General features: G+C 35.3%; 1 protein-coding gene across 1 annotated transcript in view; it reads right to left on the bottom strand.

Moving 5' to 3' along the window:
• The window catches only part of LOC138702839 (broad-complex core protein-like), a 317,014-nt gene that overhangs the window by 231,870 nt on the left and 58,043 nt on the right, over positions 1-27,101 (bottom strand). The window contains exon 2 of the mRNA XM_069830172.1: positions 16,250-16,327. The gene's annotated coding sequence lies outside the window, so the exon portion shown is untranslated. The remainder of the gene's footprint in view (positions 1-16,249; positions 16,328-27,101) is intronic.

The raw sequence follows: 27,101 nt of genomic DNA, 5'->3' as shown, positions 1-27,101 counted from the left end.
GTTATGAGTTTGGCTTTTGGACCGATGCGTGCATATCGCATATCCTCGAGTAGTTGAATCAACTTTTTTCAAGAAATTCTACATTTCACTATGAATCTCAAACTCTGCAGACTCTAAGAGAGAAAGTGTAGACCTTACAATAAAATATAATATTGTTACCACCTCCTAATTGAGGGGACATTGTCATGTTACACTATACAGTAGACCTGGACCTATAAACTAAAACAAGAGTTTCTCTTGCTTTTAAATACCTACACGAGTTTACTCGTTGTGTCTCAATTGACAGCGATGATATTAAACACGATTGAATTAGGTTCCAAACCCAGAAAAGATAGAATGTATTAGCTCTTCCAGGAACTTAATGTGAAACGTTAGTTTTGTCTCTTTTGTCCGGCGGAAACTTTCCACCATGTTAACCACAAGAAAAGGATTTCGCTCGCTCACCTAATGCTCCTCTTCACAGTGCATTAGGATCGATGTGGAGAAGCACTTTTTTTAGAATCAGAGTGGGCAGATAAGTTATATTCGGAATACTTCGATTTTCTTTGCAAATCTTACTTCTCCGTTGTTCCGTTATGGTGATATTGCATCAGTTTTGAAAAAGGAACGTTAAGGAGCTATGTACCTTACATATTTCGCTAGTATATTAGTAAAATTCAAAATTTTATTTCTACATACCCTTAATTAATTTTGCACTGGAATTTAATATAGTGATTAGACAATACTTGTAGATTAATAAACAATTTTTAGAATCCAAAAAATCTTTTATTTGTTAAAGGTAACCTAATTATAGGTCTATTTTTAAATAGGGGTGCAATTTGCGCAGGAAAATTGGTTTCGCTGATATCTTGTAGAATTTTGAATTTTTTTTTATAACTGCTTCTCTATTTTATTCATAATGAGTATTAGTAAATCGCGCCATTATTAGTTGAATATATAAATAAATAGGTTTTGTGATTTTTGCAATGAATTGTCAAATATAATTATTTTAGGCCTACATAAGTTAAAGTATTATTAACAAAAAAAAAAATGACAGAACAGTCTGAAGGCAGGTTTGTTGTCTAGTATGAAATACATTTGCATGTAGAATTTCATGAATTTATCTAAAAATGTGGAAGTTATGAGAAAAACGGATTTGGGAAACGTAAGTTAGGCAAAAAATTAGTGACAAACTTACCGAAGATGAGAAATTTTGTCTATATTTAAACGTCCAAGTCATTGACACAGGTTATAACTCGAAAAATAAATTATTAGAGATAAGTTATTCGAAACTTTTTGCACCATGCTATTGAGGAAAGTACATTAAAAAAACAAGCTTCCGAAGGTGTATTTGTCCCATAAAATGATGGATTACCAAAAACACTGGAGATTTTTTCGGACTTAGGCTATACTAGGGTGACCAGATTCACAAAGATAAAAAAGAGGACGCAAAGATTAAAAAAGGAGGACACTGTTCGAAAAAAGAGGACAGAAAATATGTACTTAGATTTAGACTGTGGTCTATATTATACTTTAAATTATGTCAATATCTATTTTATTACAAAATATTTACAGTACAGATTTAGGCTTGGTACTTAAAAGTATGTTAATATCTACTTTATTACAAAATAACTATGAAAAAACTTGATAATGATTTTACAGTTACGTAGCTACATATGAAAGTCAAGGAAACTATAATTATTAAAGAGGACAGAAAATATCTAGGCCTATTTAGATTTACATTCGCACCTCGATTTCTCGATTTACTAGCTACTGTAACTGTGAACAACGACCATAACAAGGAGGAGCAAAGAGAGTTATGGTCGTTGGCAAAGAGTATATTCCGTCGATGTTGCTGCCACTTAGAGGCAAATTACTTGAAAAAGGCGTCAAATCAGATAATTTCAAAATATCAGGCATACAAGTTACGAAAAGGAGGACATTTCTTGATTTTTTTTAAATCCGCCCGGACAAAGCCTAAAAAGGAGGACATGTCCGGATAAAAAGAGGACGTCTGGTCACCCTAGTCTATACTATATAGTCCGAACCTTTTGTCATAGACCCTAGGATATATTTATAATCATCTTTACTCACTTTTTAAAATAATTTAGCCTAGCCTACATGATAAAAACATGACCTGAGGAACAGGTTATGCGATATTTCTCCCTGGAAGCCTTCTTGGAGCTGATGTACGAATTTGAATCGTTTGTTTCATTTTATCATTCATTCGTCATTATTTAAATAGACCTATGTCGCAAGTGTCTGAAAATTATCAAATAACCAGAGGCCAAAGAACAAAGGGACAGAAAGCAAAGTGCCGAGGTTATGAACATAAGAGAGCTCTACCTTCCTGCCTCCAATTGGACACATTTTTATAAAGTGAATTTTCATGCAATATGACTGAATCAGAAAGCAAAGGCGTAATTCCTAAGTTTCTTACGGCTACTTTAATCTGTATAGGCCTAAAGACAAGTCTTCTTCATAACAGATCTAAATCTAGAAAGTATAATATATTTCAAAACTGAGAAGTTGAATGCAATATTTCTGAGACTGATAAGCTTGTCATATAGGCTATAGCTGGAAAGACGAGAAGGAAATATCATACGTATCCTATAAATTTTACTTACTGATATGTCATGAGGGATTTCCGGCTAGATCTGGTTTGGATTAAGCAAAAAAAGTAAAGGTATTCCCTTTATGTGCCATGAAGACTCGTGAGGGGTGTGGTGATAGGTTTCTATACTTTCATGACCTCGACACTAGGATGGGGAGATGCTCTTACGGTCCTTTACTTCCAGGAAGTCCTATAGACTATTTAATTTGACAGGAAGTCGTGTGGATTCCGGAGTCATTCTGGAAGTTTTGGCAACGAGAAAAACCTCACCATTACACCAGAGGGTCTAAACCCGGGATCTTCCAGTTCGTAGGCAATTGCCCTACAAACGGAGCTACCCAGCCGACTCGGGTTGAATTTCCGCCGCATAATTAGAGATTTATCTTCTCTTTATAGGGATTGCGTTCAGTTTGTACAGTATTTTCTTAGTCATAGCGGCCAGTCATTTGAAGCGTTCAGAACAATAGTGGGCCAAGCGCCATTTACTAAAACCGTAGAAAACAAGGGTTAAAATGAAGTTATTACCATAATTCAATGGAAACATATAGCAAGTAGGCCTAATACAAAGCATACACATTCAAACTAAATGATATGTCAATCTTCATTAAACTATGCTATTAATCCTTGCTTTCTCCGTTTTTATTAAATGGCGCTTGGCCCACTATGGCTCTAAACCTTTCATTTCTTCTTAACGTTGGGTTCATTTCAGTTAAACAGGCCTAGCTTTATAAATCTGGCTTTTTCAGGTATATCTTCCTGTAAAGCTGATTTGAATAATTTCAAGCGAAAAATTGTTCCTGGACTGGGTATCGAACCCGGAACGTTTGGCTGAGCGCGCCAACGCTCTACCGATTGAACTACCCAGGAACTATATCAGACCCCGGATAAATTTTTCCCTTATATCCACATAGCTCAAGTGGGTTGACAGATCGTCAGAACTAAGCATTGAGTGCACACTTACTGTGTGTCTTAAATTTGTGGTTTTCTGTTATCGAAACAGTGGCGCGTATTACACAAATCTTCGATACCGGGCCAATTTTTTCCTTGAAAATTTTCAGGCTACATCTTTAGGCTATTTAAAAATCTGAAAGTACGTTTATAATATGATTGTATCGGAGCATAAATACTCAATGATCGTACAATTAATTTTTATTTTGAACCAAGCAGTATATGTCTTTAAACGACATAATCTTAGCCTTCAGTGGACATGGGTTCAATTTCCAGCAGCAATGTTAAAACATCATTTCCTTTGGGAGTGGATAAGTATAGGGTACAGTAAGTCTATATCTTTTAAGCGTGTGCCTGCATGCGATTCTGAGATTCTACATCATTGTTGCACAGCATTTAAAGGCTAAAAGTGCGCGCACTGGGCATGCCTGATTTAGATAGTAGCCCTGGGCATACTGATTTAGATTGTAGCCCTAGTACTGCGTCACAGAGTTTTTTAAGTAAATTTTATTACTGCACAAATCGGCACCAAAATTCTACGATACTGTTTGCTGTTACGAGTTAATTTCTTGCATAAATTTTGCATAATTATGCTACAGTTGTTACATTACTTGTACTTTTCTGTTTATTGTAACTGTGTGTAACTTATAAAATACAAGATTATTGCTTTCACTTGGTATCTGTTGTTGTCTTTTAACTTTTATTACTGCACAAAATTTGTTTTATTACTGCACATATTGGTTTATTACTGCACAAATTGTGTATGACTGCACACTAAAAAAAAACTCTGCTGCGTCATACTTCCTGTATGATCTGGAATTCCACTATACAAGTGAATGTCTATTGTTGGTTTATAATTCTTACGAATAGTGGCGACTCTAGGGGTAGTGACACTCCCTAGAGTTATTTGTTGTTACAAACTACGTAACACTGTTAAACAAGAGAAGTAAACTTCAACTGCTCACCTTGAAGCGACTGTCACACAAGTGGCCTCGCTTAGGACTGATTAAAAAATATCAGAAGAGTGTAGACCAGGAGTTCTCAACCTGGTGCTCGCGAGCACTTTAGTGCTCTTTTGTTGTTCTCGTCATGCGAGTAAGGAAGTGCTCGCGAGCACGAAACTCCTGAGGTCCTTTTTTTCAAATCAAACTTTATTGTACGAGCCGGGACAATTATTAGTGTTCCTATTCATCCATTATAATATTTTAGATACCTGATGGGCCTTCTTGTCTATTTCAATTCAGTGTGGATTTAGTCAGAACAATGAAGATTATTAAAGAAAATTATTTGGCTGCTCGTGCGGAACTTGAAATGATAGATCTCCCGTCCTCCTTAGCGCTGAATTACTGTAGGCCTATTTGCTTCAAAAAGAAATATTTAATTCATAGTCTTTGGGGAGAAGAAGATACATTAAGTTCAAAATACTACGAACTATTTCAAATGTCTGTGTTCGGTACGACCTACCTTTAAGAAAAACTTTCCCATTTACGAAATAACTACCTCAAGAACAAAGGATAACGATGAACTGATTATATCCTTAGGACTGTTTACATGTAGAGCTCTATAAGCGACTTCTTCGACATCACTCAAATTCTGAGTAGCATTCAAGTTCAGGGATTCATTACCATGGTGAGTGTTTTCAAAATGTATTTATTTATTTACTTACTTATTTATGCACTTATTTACTTATTTATTTACTTATGTATTTACTTATTTATTTATTTACTTATTTATTTAGTAGAAAGAGGTACAGGAACAGGATGAACAGTGTACCCACCACAAGCAAGAGGTATGGCACTTATATACTTATTTATTTACTTACTTATTTATTTACTTCTTCTTATTCTTCTTCTTTCCCTTAGTTTAACCTCTTCCTTTTAGGTTCTTATTACACGACCCACGCCACACGGGTCTTACAGGGCCGCGACCTGTCGGGAGAGGAATTAATCTATGGATCACATAACTTACATACTTTTTTGACCACACAAGGACATGGAGGGCCTCTCCGGATGAGGGATCAGGTCAATGCCACCTCCGATACAACAGAAACATTTAAGACATTACACATCATTCACTCACACATATGAAAGGATTAAGAGAAGGATCACCGTCCATGGCCGGACTTTCAAGAAGTACAATTACTGAGGAAACCATGAAAAACCTCAGTTAGGATTGCCGGCCCCTGGGATCGAACCCCGGACCTCCCGAATGCGAGGCCAGCCCTCTACCACGTCGCTAGCCCGCTCGGTAATTGTGTATTCCTATATTAATAATATTCGATTTCATGGTGCTAGCTCTTATGGTATTACAAGTAGGCGGTGCTCACAATCTTGAAAACGTTGAGAATCCCTAGGTAGAAGTTACACCGGCATTTAGCCTATAACACGCCACCCAGTTTCAGAAATGAAACTACAGTTGTGCTAGTTTCAATGCTTCATTTTTGTTTCGGTTTACAAATGGAGAATATGGGTCTATAATGAGAGAAGTAATTATTAATGAAAGACATGCAAAATATTTTCTCTTCTTATGAAGTAACATTTCGAAATTAGTCCCAGCTAACAACAAATTTTTCACTATGGTTCACTCAAAGTGTGTAGTACATGTCTATTATCACTTTAATATTGTAAAACTCGCTATTACAAAAATCAAACGAGTGCAGAGTGGTCGCACAGCTATGTAGTTGCTCTCGAAGTTGAGATACTGAGAAAGTCCGCGCGGCACGGCTAATTTTATAAGCAACTTCGGCGCCTTCATGTCCTTAGAGAGGACGTGCTTACACAACTTACATTGGTTCATGGCTTAACTACTAACAACATTAGCATTTAGCTGTGGCTCATAGTCTTGTTACAGTAGGCACCAAATATTCTAAATTATCATTTTTTGTTTCACCACGGATACCGGAATCATTATCCATACCGGGTGCAGGGGAGAGACTACTAGATTGGTGCTCGCGGTGTCTCAGTCAGTTCACGAATTCTCGTCAAAGAAAACTAGGATTTTATCCCGCACATTTGTGATGGGCACTGCTGAGGAACAGGCTTCCTCTGAATAGGTAGGTACTTCTTTACTGTTATGATTTCACTGATGGTCCATTATTGCCCTACGCCATCTTTGAAAAGCCTCTACAGTGTGTTTCATAATTCCTTTACAAACTTCTAGGAGTTGTAGAGGGGACTAAGTAGATAAAGTTTTGATTAGGAACCCATGTTCGGAAATGTATCGTTTCAATGCAAAATAAGTTTGAAGATCGATTCGATTTAAAATCTTCCGCTTCTAGGTACGCAAACAAAATGAGTTGAGGGCGACTTTGCAGTCCCCTGATATCGTGTGTCTTCTGTTTACAATCAGTTCTACGGAGCTCTACCCAACTAACATTATACACGCATTTCTGAATTCACCCATAGGCCTACTTGCTACATGCCCTGCCCATCTCAAACACCAGGATTTAATATTTCTAATTATATTAGGTGGCGAAAAAAATGGGTACAATTCTGCGTTATGTAACTGTCTCCGTTCCTTTGTTACTTCACACATCTTAGCCCCAGATATTTTTCTCTAAGTACCTTATTCTCGAACACTCTTAACCTCTGTTCCTCTCTCAAAGTGAGAGTCCAAGTTTCACAAACATGCAGCACAACCGGTAATGCACAATGTAGGCTCTATGTATCACGAACGTTTTCTGCTTCGCCTCATTCCATCACATACCATTTTTGTCAGAATACAACAAACTTATTTCGCATCGAAACGATAAATTTCCGGACATGCGTTTCCAATTAAAATTTTATCTACTTAGTCCCCTCTACAACCCCTAGAAGTTTGTAATAGGAATTATGAAACACCCTGTATAGTTAAAAGGGGTGTCACTTATAATACAATTAACACTAGTTCAAATATGATCTACACGCCGCCGCAGAAACGCAAGTAATTTCAGTCACCTTTGTTCATTTATCATCAGCTGAATATAACTTATCGAATACTTTCTTTGTTTTATTTTATTACGAGAGTATTGGAAATGCAATTGCAAACCATACTTTCGTAATCGAACGGGTCTTTTTTTTTTGTTTCTTTTTTTTTTTTTTTACAAGCCGATTTGGCGTCGGTAGTCTAGTCATCTTGTTAGCTTTTTATGCATATTTACTGTAGTAGGAACATGTTAGCAACTGGGTCATTTGCTTGGAATATAAAAAAGTAGCAAACATGTACGACAAATATTGTAGTCGGAAGCACAGAATACTATCAGATAAACGTACTGTGACATTTCGCAGGCGGCGGTCGTTCCAGGATGATGTCATTAAGGGCTGTATTGATGGATAGCATAATGTTAGCTTTTTAACGACTTTTTAAATTACAGAAGCTGTTAATCCCAGATGAAGTGATGTGATACAATGTCTTACACAGATAGCCTATGCTATAATTTTACGGGGAGTGGAATGACCACGTTTTAAAGGTTCCTTTTTTTTTGTGATTTACGAACACGTCTGAGTAAATAAATCATAAATAGCATTTTATTTTATTCGTTTGAATAGTAAGAATAATTTCAACAATAATAATAATAATAATAATAATAATAATAATAATAATAATAATAATTCGAACAGAATTAATTACAAGAGAGTAGAAGCACATTATCTAGCGAAATTTATAAACTTGTACAGATGTCAAAAAAAAAGTGGCCGCACTCGTGAACAGCGAATATTTTCAAAGTCCACTTCGGGTCGCGGCGATGTTACACGATGCATGTGCTTGTACAAGCAGTTCCGGAACTATGAAAGTGTTCTATATCTGCTCCTCGCAGACCAGCGGTAGAGTGCTTCTTTAATGATTCAAAGGTTCTGGGTTCGCTCCTTGTTCAAGTTTTCATTTTATTTTTTAATCGTTCTTTAGCGATGTAAATTATATGCAAATTATCATTTATATCCAGTTATCGTTCTTGATGGATATCACGTTATTTATATTTTGTTATCGTTCTTTAGAGATATGAATAAAATTCAAGTCATCATTTGTATTCGGTTATCGTTTTATAACGATATGAATAATAATTATTACTATTGTAGCTACAGTATCTCCAATGGGGGTTAGCCCTATTTTACATATGTATGTTAGGGCTATAGTTTTATACACAAAAAAGATAAGCATAAAGAGAAATGGAAAAGAAAATTAAATTAGCTTACGCGATGTAAACAAAACATAAACAATCCGTAAATTAGGCATAGCGATTGCAAAACAAATATCAGTTATCAATTTGAAACATACAAAAACATTAACAACACACATACGTAACACTTCTATAACACAAATATGCAGCTTTCCGTACCATACATAATAATTTAATACACAACCACAATCAAACTATAATTACGACATTGCGACGACATCAAGCATCCCATAACTGACTCTCATACATAACAAATCAAGCATCCGTTGCAACACATACACTTCAACATAGTAACCACACTTTTAAAAGTTACAAATTTGGCTCCAAGAAGAATAAATAGGACACTGTTACTAATTACTATTCTTCTACAATTTCTTAAATGCATCTGTAATAAATCTGTGAAATTCCGATATGAATAATATTCACGTTTTTTATATTGTTATCGTTCTTTAGCGACATAAATAATATTCAAGTTATCATTTATATTGTTTTCCTTCATTAGCATTATAAAATAATATTCAAGTTATTTATATTGTTATTGTTCTTTCGCAATATAAATAATCTGTATTTTATGTAGGTAATTGTTATAACACAAATAAACATCTTTCTTTGTAAAATAGGTTATTTTATTTAGACAATTAAATACGTATTATATAATATCTTATATTAATTAAACAAACCGATATTTATCATTTATATTGTGTTATCGTTCTTTAGTGATACTGTATAAATAATATTCAAGTTATTTATATTGTAATCGTTCTTTAGCGATATAAATAACATAAATTTAATATTAGGTTTGGAAAAATCCAGTTGCATAATACTGCTATTAGTTTTTCTTTTTGTATTATTACATTATACTATCTTGAACCACAATAAAATGAAAAGGAGTAACGAGGAATTGAACCTGAGACGTTGACATCTAAATTCCGACGTTCGTCCGCTGAGCTACGAGGGCAAAAGTGTGGAAACATTTTCGGAAAAATTGGCCCAATCACACTCTAAGATTTTCTGATGATTCGTAGAAGCTAGTCCAGGATGCGGGGGGCAAAGGCTAATTGAGATTTCCCGATCTCTGATAGGGTCAAACATCCTGATAGAATTAATATTTAATCCTTGCCGTGACTTTCGGTGAAGTCCGGAGGGCCCAATTAGTCAAATCCACTCTCCTCATCTCCACGCTTGGGCCCCCTGGAATTTAATAGGATGCGAAAGAGATAGTGGTGTGCGGAAAGCAACGGGATGTTACCGCATTTAGGCCTATCCTTCCCAAGAAAAACTGCAAACATGAACAAAGGAAGCTTTAAATAGAAGAAGAAGGATCTTCTGCGGACCTCTGGAAAAAGAACTAAGGAAGAGACTAGTGAAGTGCTTTGTGTGGAGTGTGGGATTGTATGGGGAAGGAACATGGACATTACGACGAAATGAAGACAAACGAATTGAAGCATTTGAAATGTGGATGTGGAGAAGAACGGTGCGTGTGAAGTGGACAGATAGAATAAGAAATAAAATTGTTTGAAAAAGTGAGTGAAGAAAGAATGATGCTGAAACTGATTAGAAAGATAAAAAGTAACTGGTTGGGTCTCTGGTTGAAAAGAATAATAGACGACATTAGGATATGTGGATCATATGCGGAGACTAAGAGGAAGGCAGAAAATAGGAAAGATTGGAGATTGCTGGGTTTGCAATGAAAGACCTGCCCATGGACAGAACACTTATGTATGTTCAGAATGCCTGGAATATCGAGTCTAAAACAGTCGCTATTTGCAAAGACTAGTCAATTCCATGCCCACTCGAGTGCAAGATGATCGAGATAAGAGGAAGATAGACTAAATATTGAATTGTGGCTTTTTGTTTTGTTTTTTGAACGCTTAATTGTTTGAATGTTTTAAGGCCGACGCCAGTAAATTTGTTTTGTTTATGCCACGAAAGATATTTTTATTGAGAATAAAATCTTTTTTCTTTCCATTTGCAGCCACAATATCATAATGATAAAGTCATGGCATAATATATTAATGAACCTGATGTTAATTACTAAAATAATCGTAAAAGAGAAAGGAGCCATTATGTATAGTTTGCTCTCTCAAAAACAGAACAAAAAAGAACATAAAAAGCACGTGGTTGTAGTCGAACGCAGGACCTCTTGAATAAGAGGCCTGAACGCTACCATTATGCTATCGATAACACACAGAATACTTCAATTATAACTGTAGATATAAGGCAACGTGGTCCAACAACATGTAACATCACCTGTCTCCGAATTGTAGCGACGATACCCGAAGGGAACTTTGTTTCAGGAGAGCGGCCACTTTTTCTTTTGACAGCTGTACTTTCTATTTGGAAAAAGGAAATTGTACCAGAACAATGGCATAATTGTAGGTCTACCTATTTTTAAGAAGGAGGACAAGACTAACTGTAGTAACTTTAGAGGAATATCACTTTTGTTGACGTCGTACAAAATGTTGTCCAATATTCTTTTGAGAAGATCAACTCCATATGTAAATGAAATTACTGGGGATCATCAGTGCGGTTTTAGGTGTCATAGATCGACTATTGATAAGATTTTTTGTATTCGACAGATATTGGAGAAAAAATGGGAGTATAAATTATTCATAGATTTCAAAAAGGCATATGATTCGGTTAAGGGAGAAGTTTCATGTAATATTCTTATTGAATTTGGTATTCCCAAGAAACTAGTTCGATTAATTAAAATGTGTCTCAGTGAAACTTACAGCAGAGTCCGTATAGGCCAGTTTCTATCTGATACTTTTCCAATTCACTGCGGGCTAATGCAAGGAGATGCACTATCACCTTTACTTTTTAACTTCGCTCTAGAATATGCCATTAGGAAAGTTCAGGATAACACAGAGGGTTTTGAATTGAACGTATTACATCAGCTTCTTGTCTATGAGGATGACGCGAATATATTAGGAGAAAATCCACAAACGATTAGAGAAAGCACGGAAATTTTACTTGAAGCAAGTAAAGCGATAGGTTTGGAAGTAAATTCCGAAAAGACAAAGTATATGATTATGTCTCGTGACCAGAATATTGTACAAAATCGAAATATAAAAATTGGAGATTTATCTTTCGAAGAGGTGGAGAAATTCAGATATCTTGGAGCAACAGTAACAAATATAAATGACAGTTGGAAGGAAATTAAACACAGAATAAATATGGGAATGCGTGTTATTATTCGGTTGAGAAGTTTTTGTCATCTAGTCTCCTGTCAAAAAATCTGAAAGATAGAATTTATAAAACAGTTATATTACCGGTTGTTCTGTATGGTTGTGAAACTTGGTCTCTCACTTTGAGAGAGGAAAAGTGAGAGAGGAACAGAGATTAATGGTGTTTGAGAAAAGGTTCTTAGGAAAATATTTGGGGCTAAGAGGGATGAATTTACAGGAGAATGGAGAAAGTTACAGAACGCAGAACTGCACGCTTTGTATTCTTCACCTGACATAATTAGGAACATTAAATCCAGACGTTTGAGATGGCCAGGGCATGTGGCACGTATGGGCGAAGTCAGAAATGCTTATAGAGTTTTAGTTGGGAGATCGGAGGGAAAAAGACCTTTGGGGAGGCCGAGACGTAGATGGGAGGATAATATTAAAATGGATTTGAGGGATGTGGGATATGATGATAGAGACTGGATTAATCTTGCTCAGGATAGGGACCGATGGCGGGCTTATGTGAGGGCGGCAATGAACCTGTGGTTTCTTTAAAAGCCATTTGTAAGTAAATAATAATAATAATAATAATAATAATAATAATAATAATAATAATAATAATAATAATAATAATAATAATAATACTAAACATAGTATATGCATTTCATCTTCTGAATACCTATCATTTTATTATGCACGATGATTAATTCTTATTTAGTAATTATAAATCACTGAATCACTACGATTGTAGCCAAAGGTCAAGACTCTTCGTGAATATTCTATGTACTGAGAAAGCAAAGCAATTGAGAATCCAAAGGACGACACGAAAGAAAAATAAAATAAAGCAGAATAATTGTACTCTGAGGCATTGATTATTTCATGCAAAATTGTGCTCTAGAATAGGAGGTCCTGCTTCTTACATAACAAGGTCGCAGCGAATTGTCTGCTGAAGGGCGCAATCGCAGCAATCACTTGCCAAATGAGTCATAAAAAGCGGGACAAGTGACGTTAAATTCCACGAAAAAATATTTATAACCTCAATGAGTGAGAGAGAGAGAGCGAGTGGAGGGGAAAGAGGACCGAGGCTATAGCAGAATTATTGTTTCAGATTGCGTGACCATCCGCATTACCCGATAAACCGCGCGGCAACATGGCCTCCGCGCGTATAAACGATTCTTGGAAACTAATACGACGTATACATACCACTGAATCGCACAATGTGGAAGAAAACATCAATTTGCGATCAGAAGGAAATGTGAAAATTGAGTCTTCACTAAACGATGCTATTTGATACAGCCAAAGTTTTAATGATTAAGCTTAGTTGCTTTTTTAATTTCCAGTGTTCTGAATCCAACCATACCTTAGTTCATTTAGTGTGTTATTTTATGACGTTTTATTAACCGCTGTGGTTATCTAGCGTCTGAATGATATGAAGGTGATAATGCCGGCGAAATGAGTCCAGGGTCCAGCGCCGAAAGTTACCCAGCATTTGCTCTTAATGGGTTGAGGGAAAACCCCGGAAAAAATCTCAACCAGGTAACTTGTCCCAATCAAGATTTGAACCCGGGACCATAGCTTAGTCACATGTACTGATGTGAGAAGGAAAATTTTCCTCCTCACCAAATTGTTGCTTTCTTAGCTTACAGTCTTGAAAAGTGCACATGTAAGTTAGTGCTCATTCAGCATTCTCATTAGTCATCAGCTTATCGAAGAGTAAAATAATCGTCTAATCTTTGATAGCTGTATCAATTCCAAAACAAGCGCCACTTTCAGATTTGCTTTGCCATAACACTGATAATGATTGGAAAAAAGGCGCTGACGAAACTAATTTTCTGGGGACTTTACAGATCTAATCTAAATTGCCACAACAATTTTCTGTTCATGGGACTGACGTATGCATATCATTCTATAATAGATATTAGTAGTAGGGCCTAGTTGGCTGTGGAAAATATTAATTTTGTGTATGATTCTCATTCCCCGATTTTGTTACATCTGAAGAGTCCTCACTTTATTTTTAAAACATATTTACAACTTCTCAGTCATCCACACACACAATAAGTGCGAAGTTCTGTTGTAGACTACTGAATGTGATCCATGATTGTCTCAGAAAATGATTCCGTGTAGTTAATTTCAAGATCAAATTTATTTTTAAATACTGATCCGGTTTTAATTGTTCGTCTACAGTTTTTGTTTTATTGTGGAGCGCAAAACATTTGTGTTATTAAATAGCGGCTGCCAATTATTTCATCTGTTTATATCTATCTCTCTATATCTATCTATCTATCTGTCTGTCTGTCTGTCTGTCTGTCTGCCTGCCTGCCTGCCTGCCTGCCTGCCTGCCTGCCTGCCTGCCTGCCTGCCTGCCTGCCTGCCTGCCTGCCTGCCTATCTATCTATCTATCTATCTATCTATCTATCTATCTATCTATCTATCTATCTATCTATCTATCTATCTATCTATCTATCTATCTATCTATCTATCTATCTATCTATCTATCTATCTATCTATCTATCTATCTATCTATCTATCTATCTATCTATCTATCTATCTATCTATCTATCTATCTATCTATCTATCTATCTATCTATCTATCTATCTATCATGTCTAATGTTGAGAAACAGGGGAATCCCGAGAAATACCCCAAATTTAACCTGTAACCGCTACAAGTGAAAAATCTCAGGCCTGATCGGGTCTAGAACCTGGATAGCCTGCGTGATAGGTCGAAAGTCTGACCAATCAGCTACCGCAGACCACTTTCGTTTGCATTTTTTAAAAGCGCAAGTTCAAACGGAGACCGTCATTGTTTGATAAAACTTTAACTAAGTTAGTTTGTTTTAATTCTTAACCGTCTCAGAAATAGTCTATTCATTTTGCAGCATATTTTTATAGCATATGTACTGTTTTCGTAAATATATTTCTCATTTAACCTATTTTGATCTCGATAATTAAACTACTTTTATTCGTGTCATATTTTGACGCTTAAAATATTTAAATCACATAGTTCTACAGGCCTATTCCTGAATAGTAGAGTTGACATTCTTAACTAATTTATATCCTCTATCTTCATTCTATTTCATAGCAAAACGGACTGTATCCCACGTGAGGTCTCAAAAGCCGTATTTAAGCTGCCTCCATTTTCTTCACTTGGTTAAATTTAAAATTAACAAATAACAGTGAAGCTAACAACAAGTTGTTTAACTTACAAACTTTGAAACTCCTGTGTGTCTAAGGCTACATTGGTGATGGATAGCATATAAAGCTCAAATAAGAAAATTGAACTGAAGTGTGAAGACATTAAACATTTTTTTAAAGATAACTTATAAAGCAGGCCTACAGCATAATTCGGGGTAAGTTATCTGAGAAGTTATCTTCAGTATTTTACATGTCTTTCTTAGAAATTAAGTAAAAAATAATAAATGTTCTGTTAAGTCTTCTACTTATTCTTCTTCTTCCTTTCCTTCAAGTATTAGGCCATATGGCCTATTACGATCTCACAGTTGAATTTTCAATCTAGCGCTTCCTTGGACGATCGAGAGATCTCTTCCCGTTTGGACGATAGTGGAGCATGACTTTTGGGATTCTATCTCTACGCATGCGATGCAGATGATTTAGCCAGTTGTTCCGATAATGTTTAACGTACTGTAATTAATTACAGGTTCCAGTTGTAAGTCTTCCATTACATCTTCATTGCGTTTGTGATCCCATTTCGTATATCCCGCTGTATATCTCATAAATTCCATTTCATTGGCCGTTATTCAGCTTTCGTCTTTCTTCCTCAATGTCCATGACTCAATGTCGTAACAAAGTACAGGTCTCGCCAAGGTCTTGTATAGGCGAATATTCTATTAAGTAATATGACAATATAAAGTAGCACGCAAACTGTATGTTTATAACAGATTGGCAAAACATAGGCCTACAGCATGCTTCGTGAACAAAAGGACACGAATATAAAATATTCAAATAAGGAGACAATAATAAAATATAGAAACGAGAATCACAGCATGTATGATAATTTAAGAACATAATTATATGCTGGTGAAAAATCCAAAACTTTGCAGATATTAACATGCGTCATTACTCTTTAATATTGAATATGCTATACGAGAATCATGTTCCAATTTTTTGACCCCCTCCATTAGCCATTAAGATTTGAGGTCGTTCGAATTTTTAAACAACTCTATGTACTTCCGCGTATGTACGCTAGCATTTCTCTATGCGCTTTACATGAATATTTTAACACGCGGATGTGGAAATTTAAATGTGCACATAATCCCATCAAGACTTGCACGGCCTGGAAAGTTGCGTGAGTCGACGAAGATATTATGTAATCTTCTTTTATGTGATGATCGACTTATGCTTAAAAGATTGATGGAAAAACTTACTGCACTATATTGGCGATGTTTCTTGAAAGCCAAGCTGGACCACTAAAGCTCTGCCAGAAGTTATCCAGTATAAGGCCCCTGTAATAAAGACAAACCATTATAGACATTAATATAAAATAATTGTTTATTTGTATCTAAACTATAACACTATATAAAAACGAGATATATGAATAATGATATCAGAATTATGGGGGTGATAGAATGTTTAAATGTTTTTGTCTACAGGTACTTTACAGGCCATATCTGAATTATATTTGACGGAAATTGAACCCTGATTTCTTCGGTGTAAATTAGGGGTTCTTAACCTATGGGTCGCGACCCAAAAAAATAAAATAAAAAAATGTTAATTAAAGTACTTGGGATTATGATTATATTTTATAATTATTGTTTATTATGAAATATTAGAACTCTATATTAATAAATAATTGCTACACTTACCTATGTACTTGTTTTTATTACAATATCACTGTTTAACTTCAAAATATACCCATGGGTCGCACAAGTTTACCGCCCAGTTAACTTTGGGTCTTGCTCAAAAAAGATTTTAAAAACTCCTGGTGTAAATCAATCAGATCTCTGAGCACTTATAATAACAAAGCATTAATGGAAGAACAATGTAGCATGCTATGTCTGTTAATGTAATCCATTACACGCATCAGTAGTACATTTAAATATATTTCAAAACATCATATTTTCTAATCCCTCTTATGTAGGGCCTACCCAGCGAATAGGGATTATAAAGAATGGACACTTCGCGTCGGTACCTTTGATGTAGCCGGACTGATTTCAATGACCTTCAAGCCAGATAGAGCGTGAGATTCTGCTTTCTCCCTAGAGTTGGCGCTGACATCACATCAGCTAGCAGTCGACACAGCGGAAATATAACACATAATTAATACATCTAGGTGCATTATGTACTCAAATAAAATAAATTGGATCCATAAAATAATAAGTCCGTCATTAACTGTAATGTCTAGACTCTAGAGTTCCTTTATAATGAGAGTTGAGACGTTGACCCCAACAATAATTAAAATGTGTAATGATTTGATAGCACTGAAAATGGAAAAACAAAACTCTTATGAGAAATAAAACCATATACCTATTATATTATATACAAATATTAAACGAATTTGATACATCATTTTATAATATATTATATTATTTTATAATATAATTTATTATATCTCAAATATAAAAAAATATTAGTACTACTAGTTTGTCATTGAGAAATAAGGAAAAGCTGTTAACTTGAATTTATTTGAAGCAAAGCGTTACTGGATTATGCAATAAGGTAGGCGATGTTTGGATCCTGTGTCTCAACTCTATACTCAATTATTATCTTAGCGTATGCTCAATTACACTAACCTCTAGCGCTTGAAAGTGGAACTAAACGCTGGCGCACAGAGAAACAAAACACAGGAAAATTCGCTCAGTGTCCATTCTTTATAATCCCTATTCGCTGGCCTACCTATATTAAATTTGAAATATAAGGTTATTCAAAAGTAAGTTAATTTCGACAACGCCATAACTTTTTTAAGAATTAAGATATACACAAAACAAGAACACACTTATACTCATAAATATTTGGAGTTTATTTGATTGAGTTTAAATGTTGAATATCTCCGTCATGTTGTTCTTCAATAAGCAACAGTCTTTCTTCTATGCTGTGAACAGCATTTACTAATAGATCTGGTGGAATATCTTCAATTTGTTGCCAAATTGTATATTTTAGTTCATCGGTAGTCGTAGGATTAGTTAAAAAAAACTTGGTGTTTTAAATAACCCCATAATCAACAATCTGTTGAATTGATATCAGGGGAACGCGCTGGCCAGGTGTTAAGAAAATGTCTGCTTATTATGCGATCAGCAAAGGTGTTACATATAAATCGCTTAATTAGTGTATAAATATGGGAAGGTGCACCAATGCATGAAGATTATATTCTCGATCTCATGATTTCGTAAATTTGGTATAACAAAATTCTGCAGTATGTCAAAATAACGTTGTCCGGGAACCGTAACCCTTATTTGATCTTATTCATTAACTTTCTGTAAGCTTGTAAACTGCACGGACATATTTTTAAATTATGTTTTGTTGTGAATTTTCGTAAGTTATGCCGTTTGTTAAACTTCTTTTACATTCATACTGACACTGAACAAGACTAATTCGATTTTGTAAAGTCAAAACCATTTTAAAACACAATCAATGATAGTGATTTAAAAATTCAATAAGAAGTAAATTTACTTCTTATGCATTATAAACAAAACCTATTACCACAGTCTAGTATATACAGTCACTAAGTTTGAGGTGATGAGAGTACTAGGAACAATAGACTGTGTCGGTACTATTTCGCATTGTCTGTAATGAGGCGATAATAGCGATCCTAGTGGTTAGCAACTATCTATGGATGCATATTCCGTACGTACTGAGCTTCGTGACTGTATATACTAGACTGTGCTATTACTATGTTAACCAAAACAAATGAGTGTGATAAATAATCAAATTCCATTGTTCGATACATACAATTGTGTTACCATTTAGTGTATACGGCTAAAAAATGTTACATCTATTTCAAAAAGAAACTCTATAAGACAACTGACGAAAATGTAAGAAGAGTGCTCAATAAAATATGTTCTTGAAATATATTTTCGTAGATAACAGAGGAGGAAATAACAAGCAAGAGGAATAAGAAAGGACCGAAAAAGGAAATGTGAAAGGAAATAAAAGGAGGATGGGAGATCTATATGAAAAATGAAAAAGAATGCGAGGAGGAGAAGACAAGAAAGATGATGTGAAAGAGGAATTGGAGACAAAAAGAATAGGTGGAGAAGAACAAGACAAAATAGGTGGAAGATGGATGAAAAGGAAAAGATAAAGACAAGAAATTTGCAGAAGAAATAAAGAAGAAGAAGAATGGGGGGGTGGAAATAGAAGATTAGGAGAAGGACAGAGTTATAAGTACAGTTCGGTGGAGGTTGCAAAAACAGTCAAGTTCAGTGACACCAGTACTAGAATTAGGCCTATTAGTACTCTGTCAGCAGGAAGGACAATAGGGGGGAAAGTAATACCCTAACTATTTGCAAATAAAGTAAATTAAAAAGTAATAATGAGACGATTATACAGTGACAGAGAAAACAATAAGGACACCATTCATAAAGTGGCTCCTTTCTTTTGGCCTTAATGTTTTGTTAGTAATTTAGCTAAATTACACATTATGATGTAGCAAATGCCTGGATTTACAAATTATACGTGAAAGAAGAAAACTTGTATCCGGTGTGGCTTAGTGAATAAAGCATCAGTACGTAGAGCTGAAAACCCGGGTTCAAATCCCGGCGCCGGAGAGAATTTTTCTCCGTTCCATTACTCTTTCATCGTATGATGACGCAGAATATCTGCGTGGAAATATCATATGTACTTCGGTACATTAAAATAATATATATGATATGCGTAAATCACTTCGTGATTTAAGACGGCGCTTATTCCGTCGGATCCCGGCGAACTAGTCACTCATATCGAGTGCACCTCAGCACATGTGTGGAGTTCGGTCCTGCGTTCATAGACATCTATGACGTAGTGCAGAGGGCGGCCACTAGAGGTAACCCAAGAGTTGGAGCTTAATCTGAGACGATTCTAACCGGCGTCGGAGTTGTATCCGGTGTGGCTTAGTGGATAAAGCATCAGCACGTAGAGCTGAAAACCCGGGTTCAAATCCCGGCGCCGGAGAGAATTTTTCTCCGTTCCATTACTCTTTCATCGTATGATGACGCAGAATATCTGCATGGAAATATCATATGTACTTCGGTACATTAAAATAATATATATGATATGCGTAAATCACTTCGTGATTTAAGACGGCGCTTATTCCGTCGGATCCCGGCCAACTAGTCACTCATATCGAGTGCACCTCAGCACATGTGTAGACTTCGGTCCTGCGTTCATAGACATCTATGACGTAGTGCAGAGGGCGGCCACTAGAGGTAACCCAAGAGTTGGAGCTTAATCTGAGACGATTCTAACCGGCGTCGGAGTTGTATCCGGTGTGGCTTAGTGGATAAAGCATCAGCACGTAGAGCTGAAAACCCGGGTTCAAATCCCGGCGCCGGAGAGAATTTTTCTCCGTTCCATTACTCTTTCATCGTACAATTTACTAGCCCTTAATGGACTTCCAACAAAGCACTCTGTATTGCGACTGAGGAGTGTGGATTCCATACTCTGCAGATTGCAATGTTTACGCTACTCTAAAAAATAAATATTCACGAGAAATATCGCGCAGTGTCTTCATAAGATGCCTCGTACATTCAGGGACATACAGTATATTCATTAAAAAAAATATATAGTGAAATCAACAAGTCGAAAAATAAATTTTGTACGGCTAGATTGAAAAAATTGCACTCTGTGCGACGGTTGAAAACCATTACTGCAGAGCAAAGCTACAGTAGTCGTGTTCACTGCTAGAGCGCAGGTGAAAAATTACTGAATATTCATGTCTAGGGACACAAAAAATAGATCGGCTGATATGAAAATAAGCTTATTATTCAGTATTTTGTTCTTGAATAGATGAGTAATAGTATTTTTTAAATTACTGGTAACTTGTAACTACAACACTGCAAGTCTTTCTGTCCTCCTCTCTCGGCAACTTTTATGTCATAAAAATTCGAATCCTGCTTGTAACGAATCGCGTTTATTCTGTCAGAAGTGACATTATTGCGATAGCTAGGAGTCGCGTGACATGTAAATGCACAGGCCTACGTATATAGTAAAAGCATTTCTGTCGCTGGCCGGTATCGACTGCCAATCGACTTTTTATTGCCTGCGGAATTCTTCAGAACCAACGTTCGTCACTTCGCAAACATTAGGCCTATATTACACTATCAAATTTCTGTTTCATAGCATACAGTAATGTAGCATCTTTGATCTCATTTTTACTAAAAGTTTAAAAAAACAATACTTTTCCTGGTTCAACTGCTTATCGTTCAAAACATTAAAGTACCTAATTTATTAGCCTACATAGCCAAACTGTTAGTCCAAATTTTCAATTTGTGTTTTATACATGACACTTTCCCTTCAAAATTAAAACATGCTGTTATTCTTCCAATTTATAAGGCTAGCGAAAAAAATGACATGAATGACTACAGGTCAATTTCTTTACTCTTTTAATTAGCACATGAATCAATTTGGCTTTCGTAATAATCTTTGTACTGATGATGCTATCTTTAATGTAACCAAAAGTATTATCACTGATTTGGACTGTAAAAATAAATGTTTAGGTGTTTTTATTGCCATTAGAAAAGTCTTAGATACTATGTATCACCTCATATTATTAGAAAAATTAACACATGCAACCAAAATTGATAATGTCTTTAGTAGCACTCGCAATATTAATATCGGTATCCCACAAGGAACTGTCCTTAGCCCTATTTTGCTTTTAATATATATTAATGATTTATTGGAAATTAATTTAAATAAATTCAATTGTGAGATCTTTTCGTATGCGAGCGACACTGTTGTTATTTTTGCAGGTAAAACTTGGGATGATACCTAACTTAATCAAATAATGGCTTCACATGGATTAAAAATTGAATTCCAACCTACTTGTCTTAAATCGTACTAAAACTAAGGTTGTACCATTTTCGTATAAAATCTCCTGATTCGCTTTTGTATTTAAAAATTCATACACGCAATTGGTCTTCTAATAATTTTAATGTCCTATTCTAAATTAATCTTCTCAAGTTAAGTATCTCGGAATAATTATCGACCAACACTTACGTTTGGATAAATATGTCCTTTTTCTTTGCAATATATTAAGAAAAATGGACTATCCATACTTTACGCATGATTTACCTCGCATTAGTACAAGCTATATTAGGCTACAATATGGTATTATAGAATGGAGTTGTGCTTTTAGTACCTCCCTCATGCCAATAATACTGCTACAGAAAAGAATAATAAAAATGTCTTAATAAGCGTCTTGATTATCCCTAAGAACTGTTGTATTCTGAATTTAAAGTATCAAATTTATAACAATGTCTTATTGAATTTCGTACATAAAAACCGAAATATATTTAATTTGTATTCACATAAATATAAAACTAAAAGATCAAGCAACATATGTTTGACAGAATCTAAATGCAGAGCCCGATCGCAAACTCGTGGCACCAACATGCGCGAGCTTCTTTCTGAGGCTTCGGAGTGGGGGGTCCTGTGTGCGGGCGACTGCTTGCTCATAGAGCGTACTGTTCAAACACTTCCCCAGTAGGCGAGTCCATGTAAGTGGATGCCAATTCGTATTTCGCGCAGGTGCCACGAGTTTGCGATCGGACTCTACCAGAACTGTAGGTTATATTCACAGTAGCAGCTCCGGTGCAAGGTTCTATAACAAGATAACAGTTAAATTAACAAACATTCAATTTACTAATGCTCCTTATTGTAGTTAAGTACTATTTTTTAGAGTTTAAACATGTTAGAACCATTTACCACGACATTCTTTCGTTCATATTTAAAATGTTTAGTTCTTCTCTTATATCTTCATTTCGTAAACACTCCAGTCTTGCGCATCCTTTTGTTCTCCTTAGAAGTGTCATTTTCGCACTTTGAACTCTATTTTGACTTTTCTTTAAATTTACCCAAGTTTCTGAACCATATAGAACAGTAGGTGTAGCCATCGTTTTATAAAATTTAATTCCGTTTTTTTTTTTTTTTTTTTTTTTTTTTTTCCCCCCATAAGGTCCGATGGTTGGTGCCACACATCATTTGAAATTTCGATAGTTTTCTATTAACATCGTCTTCAGAATCATTTCGTGTATTAATGTTACAACCTAAATAGTTGAAACTATTAATCTGTTCTAGTGGTATACCTTATAGAATGATTTTTATTATATTTGCGACTTTCCCCAGGATGCCATTACTTTGGTTTTCTTCTCAGAAATAGTAAAGTCGTAGGCTTTGCAAATATTGTTCAAATAATATAAAGATCTCTGTAGATCATCTTCATTGTCTTGAATGATGACTACATCATCAGCATATAACAATATATTTATATTTGTATTATTTAAAAAAAATCAATAAAAAATTACTGTTTAAGGAGAAATTATAAAGTTTCAATTACTGTAATATCTGTATTTTTCTTTTCCTCTTTGTACTTTTTATAGTATTAATTAAATATTTGTCTTAAATTTTGTGGAATGCTTCCTGAGCACGAGTACGTACTCTGTCTGGGGATGCTAAAGTGATTTTTATAAACAAATGTATCTTTGTTCTAGCAATAAATTATTATTACTATTATTATTATTATTATTATTATTATTAATATTATTAGTATTACATCTAGTTGTGACATAGTTGTGTGATAAAAGTTATAGACACCATCATATCTTTGATAAAATCTGGGACTAAGAAGAAAGAAAATGGCGGACAGTAAGTAGCCTACACATGGTCTGTGATGACTGCAAAACTTTTAAATCTACATTAGAGTCACATGAAATGTTTCATCATCCATTCTTATATAGGCCTACTTAATATAAGATTTCACATCTTCACACTGAAGTTCTCTCAGAAGAGCTTGATGGATTCATTTCCCATCTCCCTATCCAATTTCTAATCCAAATACGTTTTCTCTTTGATTTCTTTCTTCGTATTAATGCAATAACCATTACTGCACTTACAGTTGCAACACATGCACAGAACTATTGTGGGTCCATTACTAGAACTGTGATAAAAGATATGATAAAAACTTTCACATAGTGTAATATAGCCTACTCAAAATCTTACATTTGATCATATATAGACTATAATCAAAGATTTTATCATAGTCTGTGACACAGAAATTTGATACTGTAATATAGGCCTAATATACAAGATCGCGAACTTCTCAACACATTCACAAAAGAAACGCACTAACATCTATCTTGATTGAAGTCAAATTGGATGACTGTTTATTTTCATTGCATTTCTTTCGCAGTTTTTTTGTGTAAATCGATTTAAAACAATATATTATCACAGCCTAGTGTATATATATATATATATATATATATATATATATATAGTCACGAAGCTTGAGTTGCGAGGGTACTAGAAATAATAGACTGTTCCGGTACTATTTCGCATTGTCTGTGATGAGGCGATAGTAGCGATCCTAGTGGTTAGCAACTATCTATGGATGCATATTCCCTATGTATTGAGCTTCGTGACTGTGTATACTATACTGTGATATTATGCACAACAAACATCTTTGCTAAACAATTGCCAAACTCTCGTAATCGCATGTTTGTTACCATCAAAATATTCTGACATGATCGATGGTCTAGCGGTGACCACACAGGCCTATGATCCGTGCTTCGTTGGTTTAAACCCGATAGAGGGCGATGGATTTTAAAGGGTGATAAAATCCTTTACGTAGTTTTCTCCGGGAGGGAGAAAAGTAAAGCTGGGAGGCCTGTGTGGTAATTGTACAACACGTGAAAAACTCTGTCAAACATGAAGGGCTCAGAATAGATTTGTAGGTAATTTCTCGTCTACATTGAATTTCAACGCCGAATAACCTCTACAATTGAAAGTGTTGTCCTACTATATCGTCCTGCTTACATTTTCGTAATAATTTCACATAATAGTAATAATAATAATAATAATAATAATAATAATAATAATAATAATAATAATAATAACACTTACGATGCTATAACAGGATTTTTCTAAACAATATGAAGTCGATGCTATAGCAGGATTTTTCTAAGCAATAAGAAAGCGATGCTGTAGTAGGATTTTTCTAAGCAATATGAAGGCGATGTAAGAGATGGATTTTTCTAAGCAATATGAAAGCGATGCTGTAGTAGGATTTTTCTAAGCAATATGAAGGCGATGCTATAGCAGGATTTTTCTAAGCAATATGAAAGCGATGCTGTAGTAGGAGTTTTCTAAGCAATATGAAGGTGATGTAAGAGCAGGATTTTTCTAAGAAATACCATTTCCCTGTCGTCCTTCAATACCATTATTAACTCACACACTCACCCACTCAGTGTAAAATTACATAAATACAATTTATTTCTCTGTAGGCTGAGTGCACAAATAAATATTGTTACTGGTAATACTTCGTAAATTAGGGCCTATTTCTTGTACCTTTACACTATTGCATTATATCACTGTTGATATCCACTCTATTTCCTTTTACGAAAACTTCCTAACTAGGCCACAAACCACTTCCTTGTCATTGTTTCGTCCCTTTATCAGTACAAACAGTTGGAAAGCAATGGTAATTCAAAGAAATGGTTAATATCGGTGGTCGGTAGACTACACAAGAGCTGCGACGCATTTATTAGTTGAAAATGATTAGTTTGCATTTATTGCTTATTTTTTTGCACGATCTTATATTGCGCATTTGTCCCCATTATCAGCAGTTATTACCCATTGCAGGAAACTGCAAGTGATAAGGCTTTAACACGAAGTGCAAGATGTTAACCTTCACGGAGGTCGTCAAACTGAGTTGCAAGGTTAAGGCTCAAGAAATGATTACACGACTTGATGTGAAAACCTTTTTCAAGGAAGATGGCAAGATGACAATTTGATTTATAGTTGATGTAACAATGCGGACTCTTCGACCTTCAATACTGAAACACTCATAATCCTGTAATCGCAAGGGAAAAAGAAGGAAACGAGGGAAATGAATTAATACTGAATGAAGAAGATGGGGAAATACGATGTCAAATAAATGGACAACTGACGAAAAAAATGTGTGTCATGACGTAGACTTCGGAGTTTTAGGCTCGTTTAGCGTAGGCTGAAATATACATTCTTTAATGCATCTAGTTTTAGGCAATAATATCACTCGAGAGTTTCTCATGTTGCATACATTAGGGATTTTTATGTAAAATTGTTGCAACCTATCCTATTCGTGCCTAAAAATCCGAGGGCATGAGGTTGGCACATATAGTCCGACAAGTGCGCAGAAACCAAATGCTCCTACCGGTCAGACTTTAGTAGAGATTAAGTCACTAGAACTATGACGTCATGCACGAGTCGAGAAGGGAAGCGCTATGTTTTGAATGTTCCCTGACTATATCTGTGCATTAAACAATATATGCATTTCGTAAGATTTTTTTATCATGTTACCAAAGATTCGTAGACTATTACTAGGCCTACTTCATTTTGTTGGCCATACTTGAGAACATACGCATAAATGAGTTTACTGTGTAAGTTTATAGTATATTAGCATATAAAAGCTACCATTATTTTATTTAACGAATCATTTAAATGGAAAGATTGTTCAGCGCCGAAATTCAACGTGGAAGATAAATGGCCGACAAAGTTTGCCTACAGCCCCCTATAAGGACAGGGTTCTTTTGCGTGCCGTAAATCTACGACACGGGCCTCCTAATTTTACTTCCGTCCTGGAGAAACGTATTTTAAGTATTTTATCGCCTTTTAAAATTCACCGCCCTCGCCCGACTTTAAACCCGCGAACATCAGACTCAATGGCCACCGAGAAAATCTATTCACTGTATACTAAAATACGAAGATATGCTTTCATATGCTGCACTGCACACGAAAACTACCTTTTATGAACTCAAAAATATGTAAAATCTGACTTCATTTACGAATTGTACGGTAATATTTATTAGTTTCATGTATTTAATTTTGCATTTCACATGAATAGCTATTGGGGTATTGGAGTACAGCTTCTATTACAATTTTTAAGTAGGTTATTTTACGACGCTTTATCAACATCTTAGGTTATGAATGAGATGATGATAATAATTGTGAAACGAGTCTGGGGTCCAGCACCGATAGTTACCCAGCATTTGCTCATATTGCATTGAGGGAAAACTCCGGAAAAAACCTCAAAACCAGATAACTTGCCCCGAC

This window comes from Periplaneta americana, chromosome 1 (assembly GCF_040183065.1).
Source record: "Periplaneta americana isolate PAMFEO1 chromosome 1, P.americana_PAMFEO1_priV1, whole genome shotgun sequence".
In the NCBI taxonomy this organism is placed as follows: Eukaryota; Metazoa; Arthropoda; class Insecta; order Blattodea; family Blattidae; genus Periplaneta; species Periplaneta americana.
The sequence above is the reverse complement of the archived record's forward strand: the minus strand, read 5'-3'. Positions and strand labels throughout refer to the sequence as shown.